We start from the raw sequence: 6000 nt of genomic DNA on the forward strand, positions 1-6000 counted from the left end.
TCTGGCTTTCCTCCAATAGGCTTTTTGCCTGGGTATATGCCTAGGAGTGGAATTGCTCTATTTTTAGTTTTTTGATGAACCTCTATACTGTTTTCCATAGCAGTGAGCCAATTCCTTATAATTATTACTTGATACTATATTATATATAAAATGTTATGTATAGGTATGTATATCTCCTATATCCGATTGGTCTGTTTCTCTGGAGAACCCTAATACAGAGGGCAAACAGTAACACACATCAACACTGTGCACACACAAGGCCTTGACCCAGCAATCACAGTTCTGAAAATCCACTCTATTGATTGACTTCCAGGCGGGCAAATTGACCTTTGTATAGTTATTCACTGCAACAATGTTATAGGGCAAGAGACAGGAAACACCGTGTGTCACACTGTGTGTGTTTGTTACAGGGCACAAATAGACTGTGGTAAAATAAACCATATTGATAGAACACTGTGTACCCCTGAAACAATTTACAAATAAAGTTGAACAAGGAATCCCCTCCCAACTCCCTCCTTTCCTTTATAAAAGAATGCTCCTCTCTTAGTTTTCCAAACTTGCCTGTGGTTTGCCATAGCTTGCATGTCCCAAATTGGAATTCCTGAATCATTTTGCTGGTAAAATAACTGGCTATTTTATTTTAAGGTTGACACAATAAACTACACATATTTATAGTGTACGCTTTGGTAAGTTTTGACATCTGTATACACTCATGAAACCATCACCACGATTAACATATTGAAGACATCTAGCACATCTAAAAGTCCCTCCTGCCCTTGATGGTCCCTCCCCACTCCTTCCCCTTTGCAGGCAACCAACAATCTGCTTTTTGATAATGATTCCATAGTTTTTACTATATGACTGTTACATAATTATTTGAGCAATTCTATATTGTTGGACATCTGCATTTATCCCATTTTTGCTATTTATTAATCCAGCCAGGATGCACATCCTTGTACAAACATAACTCTCCACATATCTGAATATTTTTTGGGGACAAATTCCTAGAACTGATATTACCAGACCAAAGGTTATGAATGTTAAGACTTTTGGGACAATTTGTGAAATCCTCTTTGTAAGGCTTGCTAGGTATGACATTCACTTTACATTTGGTTTTCCTTCTGGAAAGTTGAATCTTTTTGTTTTTATTTATTTTTATTTTCTTTTTTTGTTGTTGTTGTTCTTTGTTGTTTTTTTCTTTCTTTTTTTTTTGGTTGAATCTTTTTAATACAGAAGAAGGAGGAGGGGGAGGGGGAGGGGAGGGGGAGGGGGAGGGGGAGGAAGGAGAAGGAGAAGGAGAAGCAGCAGCTAACTCTCCAAGTGCAGCTCAGATGTTTCTGCTTGGAATAAGGGCTGGCTGTTTTGGGGAGGTGCTTTTGTGGCTGTGAAAGCAAAAAACATTAACATCTGATTGGATTGCCTCTTCCCTGGGACCCAACAGCACTCTGTACCTTGGTGAGGTCCTGCCCAGAGCAGGCTGTGATGGCACCAGCAGCCCTCCTTCAGCCATGACCCACCCTACAGAAGTCTGAAGACTTCTGCATCAAGGATGGTGAGATAAAAACCTTGGATCAACTTCTTTGAGCTCAACAGGCTTCTCTGATGGAGTCTGGGCCTCCAGGCACAGGGTCCTCAGAGTGGCTGAGAGCAGTTCTGAGGCAGGTGGAGGGGAGAAGCAGGTTTGGGGGCACCAGACATGCCACCGCAAACTAGGCCTCTTTGGCCTTTGAATTATTTTGACTTAAAAGCCATTGAGAACCAGTAGACACAGGAAAAGCTCTAAAAATGGGGCACAGGTTTTCCTTTGTAAAGGAAATTTTTTAAAATTTATGTATTTTATTTTTGGCCATGCCACACAGCTTGTGGGATCTTAGTTCCCCAACCAGGGATTGAACCCGGGGCCACGGCAGTGAAAGCGCCGAGTCCTAACCACTGGACCATCAGGGCATTCCCGGAAATTTTTATTCATAAAGGTAATTTCCTTTTGTAAAGAGTCTCCTTCTCCAATCAAGGAGGTACAGGACTTGAAACTCTCATCAATAGAGAAGATAAGACTTAAATCTGCATAGCGGGACTTCCCTGGTGGCACAGTGGTTAAGAATCCACCTGCCAATGCAGGGGACACGGGTTTGAGCCCTGGTCCGGGAAGATCCCATATACCGCGGAGCAACTAAGCCCGTGCACCACAGCTACTGAGCCTGTGCTCTACAGCCCATGAGCCACAACTACTGAGCCCATGCCACAACTACTGAAGCCCAGGTGCTCTAGGGCCCGTGTGCCACAACTACTGAGCCCACATGCTGCAACTACTGAAGCCTGCGAGCCTAGAGCCTGTGCTCTGCAACAAGAGAAGCTACCGCAATAAGAAGCCCACACACCGCAACAAAGAGTAGCCCGGCTCGCCACAACTAGAGAAAAGCTCGCGCACAGTAACAAAGACCCAATGCAGCCAAATAAATAAATAAAAATAAATTTAAAAAAACAGACAAACCTGCATAGCAAACCTTACTAAACAACACTTGATTATCATTCTTTTCCCAGTCACCTTCCTATAACTTGTATCCTCCCACCGCAAAGCCCAAATACCCTTTTCCTTGGTTTTAAGCTAAGATAGTATTTAAGGTCAAGTTCTTACTATCCCAGTGGGTTACTCATCACTCGTGCTCCCTTGTGTCCACATGAGATGACCATGTTAATAAACTTCTTTTTGCCTTTTTCTTTTTATTCTTCTTGGCTGCACCACGCAGCATGTGGGATCTTAGTTCCCCCACCAGGGATTGAACCCGTGCCCCCTGCAGTGGAAGCGCAGAGTCTTAACCACTGGACCAACAGGGAAGTCCCTGCTTTTTTCTTATTAACCTGTCTTTGGTCCGTCTCATTTATAGACCCTGGCTGGAGAACCTATGATGGGTAGAGGAAAATATTTTTTTCCTCCCCTGCTGGCACAAACCTCCCCAGCGAGGCTCGGGACATAGGCCACCTGGCCTCAAAGCCAGGTGCCTTCACTTACTAGCAGTGTGGACTTGGATGTGTTTTTTTAACTTCTCCCAGCTTCAATTTCCTTATTTGTATTGATAATTAAAGGATAATAAAATTATTGATTATTGTAAGATTATTGTGAGAATTACGTGGGTGTGATGGTTAATTTTATGTGTCAACTTGACAGGGCTGAGGGATGCTAGTAAAACATTATTTCTGGGTGTGGCTGTGAGGGTGTTTCCAGAAGAGATTAGCATTTGAATCACAGAGTGGGTAAAGAAGGTGGCCTTGCCCTCATCAATGAGGCAGCACCATCCAACCTACAGAGGGCCTGAATCGAACAAAAAGGGAGAGGAAGGGCAAATTGTTTTTTCATAATTAAAAAATATATTTATTTATTGGGACTTCCCTGGTGGCACAGTGGTTAAGAATCTGCCTGCCAATGCAGGGGACACGGGTTCGATCCCTGAAGAGTGCGCCACTTCAGTAGTTGTGGTGCACGGGCTTAGTTGCTCTGTGGCATGTGGGATCTTAGTTCCCTGACCAGGGGTCGAACCTGTGTCCCCTGCATTGGAAGGCAGATTCTTAACCACTGGACCACCAGGGAAATCCCCAGGAAGGGTGAATTTGCTCTCTGCTTGAGATGGGGCATCCATCTTCTGCCCTTGGACATCAGTGCTCCTGGTTTTTAACTTTTGGACTTGGAGCGGGACTTATATCATTGGCTCCCCTTGTTCTCTTGCCTTCAGGTTTGTAGTAGAATTATACTTTTCTGGGTCTCCAGCTTGCAGATGACAGATTGTGAGACAGCCTCCGTAACAGCATGATCCAATCTCTCATAATACATCTCTTTCTCTATATCTATATATATCCTATTGGTTGTTTCTCTGGACAGCCCTGACTAACACAATGGGATTTTTTGGGGATTAAATGTTAACCTAAAACAATAAAATAGCCAGTTATTTTACCAGCAATTGGGTTTATTCAGGAGCAGCAAAGAATTGCAACACAGGCATGCAAACATGGCAAACCACATGTGAGTCCAGTAAAGCAGAGGAGAGGAAACCCTTTTATAGAGGAGAAGGGGGAGTTGGGAGGGACTGTTATAAACAAAAAGTCCACTGGAGGAAACTGGGGGCTGGAAGTGTAGTGGTCTTTCATTGGCTGAGTTATGACAGTCTCTCATTGACTGAGCCGTTGCCAGGCAAGGAGAAAATCTTTGTTTCTCCTGCTGGATGTAGTAAGCAGTGTCACTTCCTGCAGAGAATCTGAATTAAGGTCAAGTGGTGAGAGCTCCCCCTTGTGGCCTCCTGAATCCATTTTAATGAGGTTTCCCTTTACTAATTTTCACAGTTATGATAACTCACGCAAAGTGCCTGGCACAGCACCTGGCCTACAGCAAGCACTGGATGAAAGGTAGTGATGGAGTGGGCGGAGCCTGCATGCTTAGCTTGGCCTGGGGCAGAGTCAGACATCTTGCAGAGGCAGAGAGAAGGGGAGAGGGAAGCAGTGCTACTCCCACACCTGCTGTGGGTCACTAGGCAGTCCACCTGTAAACTGACCTCCAGTGACCTCACCTGCCAGGTCCCCTCCACTCTTCAGAGGTGGAAATTGAGGCTTAGAAAGGGTCGAGCACTGGCTCAAGACCCGTAGCCAGTGATCAGTGGAGGCTGGAACCGAAAGTGGTCTGGGTGCGTCCGGGCACAGGATGAGATTCGGGTGACACAGGAACACAGTTTCTATTTTCACAGTTAGGCATTTGTTTAATATGTGTCAATAAACAGCTGCTACATCAAGGCTAGGACTTCATAGCTCTAATGGCTCATGACAAAGCTAAAGGAAGGGTTTAAGTAAAAAAACAAAAGTGAGGGAAATTAGAGAAAAGTGTTAGGTATTAACACCCATGTTGGTAGGCTACAGCAGAAATCAGGAAGGTCAAAGTTGAAGGGAGCCTGGGAACGGTGGTGATAGGCAAGGGTCTTGCTGCTGAACCTTGCCCCAGGGAAATCCCTTCCTTCTGGAACAGACATCAGGTAAGAAGGACAGGTGCGGGATGGTGGTCTTAAGTTTCCAGGTGCCCCACTCTTGCTGGGGCGGCAAGACAGGTCCCATCATCCTAGCCCTGCACCCACCCCTGGACCCCTCCCCACTCTTCAGGGAAGGACAAAGGCCACTGGTCCCAGGGGTCCAGATACCCATCCCCAGTGGAAGGATGGGGACGTGACAAGAAAGAGAAGGCAAGAGTCTCTAGGGGAGGGGAGGTGTTTGGAGGGTCCCAGGTGTCCAGTTGGGACCACCTTGGCCAATTTTGCTTTGGTGGGACCTCCGCAATGAGTCCCCATCCTGCTGTGACACCAGTAGCCCCCCACAGTCCCAGAGGGAGCTCTGGGCCTTCCTTAAGACCCTCCTGGCTGCCCGCCTGCCGCTACCAACACCCATCAGATCTGCAGCTGACTGAGGGCTCCCGTGGATCTGACCCTTCTCTAGTCCGTCCTTCCTGCTGGCTTTTCCTGCAAATCATCCTAGAAACGTTACCGATCCTCTTGAATTTCCTTTAACCATTTCCCTGCATTATACACCCTGTACACCAGTGGTCCCCAACCTTTTTGGCACCAGGGACCGGTTTCGTGGAAGATGATTTTTCCACAGACTGGGGGTGGGAGGGATGGTAATACGAGTGACGGGGAGCAGCAGATGCAGCTTCGCTGGCTCGTCCACTGCTCACCTCCTGCCGTGTAGCCGGGTTCCTAACAGGCCACGGACCGATACCGGTCCACGGCCCAGGGGTTGGGGACCCCTGCTGTACACCATCTCCAAGCTGTGTTGCGATTTATAATAAGGGAAGTATATCTGGTCTTCACCCCTGTTCCTGGGGCAGAGTTCCTAAAACATACTCCTGGAATTTCCTAAAGGATAAAAGTCACCAGAGTGGAATGTGTGTCTTTTGTTATAACTGGTCCGTTTCAGCCACACCTGATTTATATTAATGGGGTGACTTTCGGAAAGCTCCTAGTTCGAACT

Source organism: Eubalaena glacialis, chromosome 10 (assembly GCF_028564815.1).
Source record: "Eubalaena glacialis isolate mEubGla1 chromosome 10, mEubGla1.1.hap2.+ XY, whole genome shotgun sequence".
Classification (NCBI taxonomy): domain Eukaryota; kingdom Metazoa; phylum Chordata; class Mammalia; order Artiodactyla; family Balaenidae; genus Eubalaena; species Eubalaena glacialis.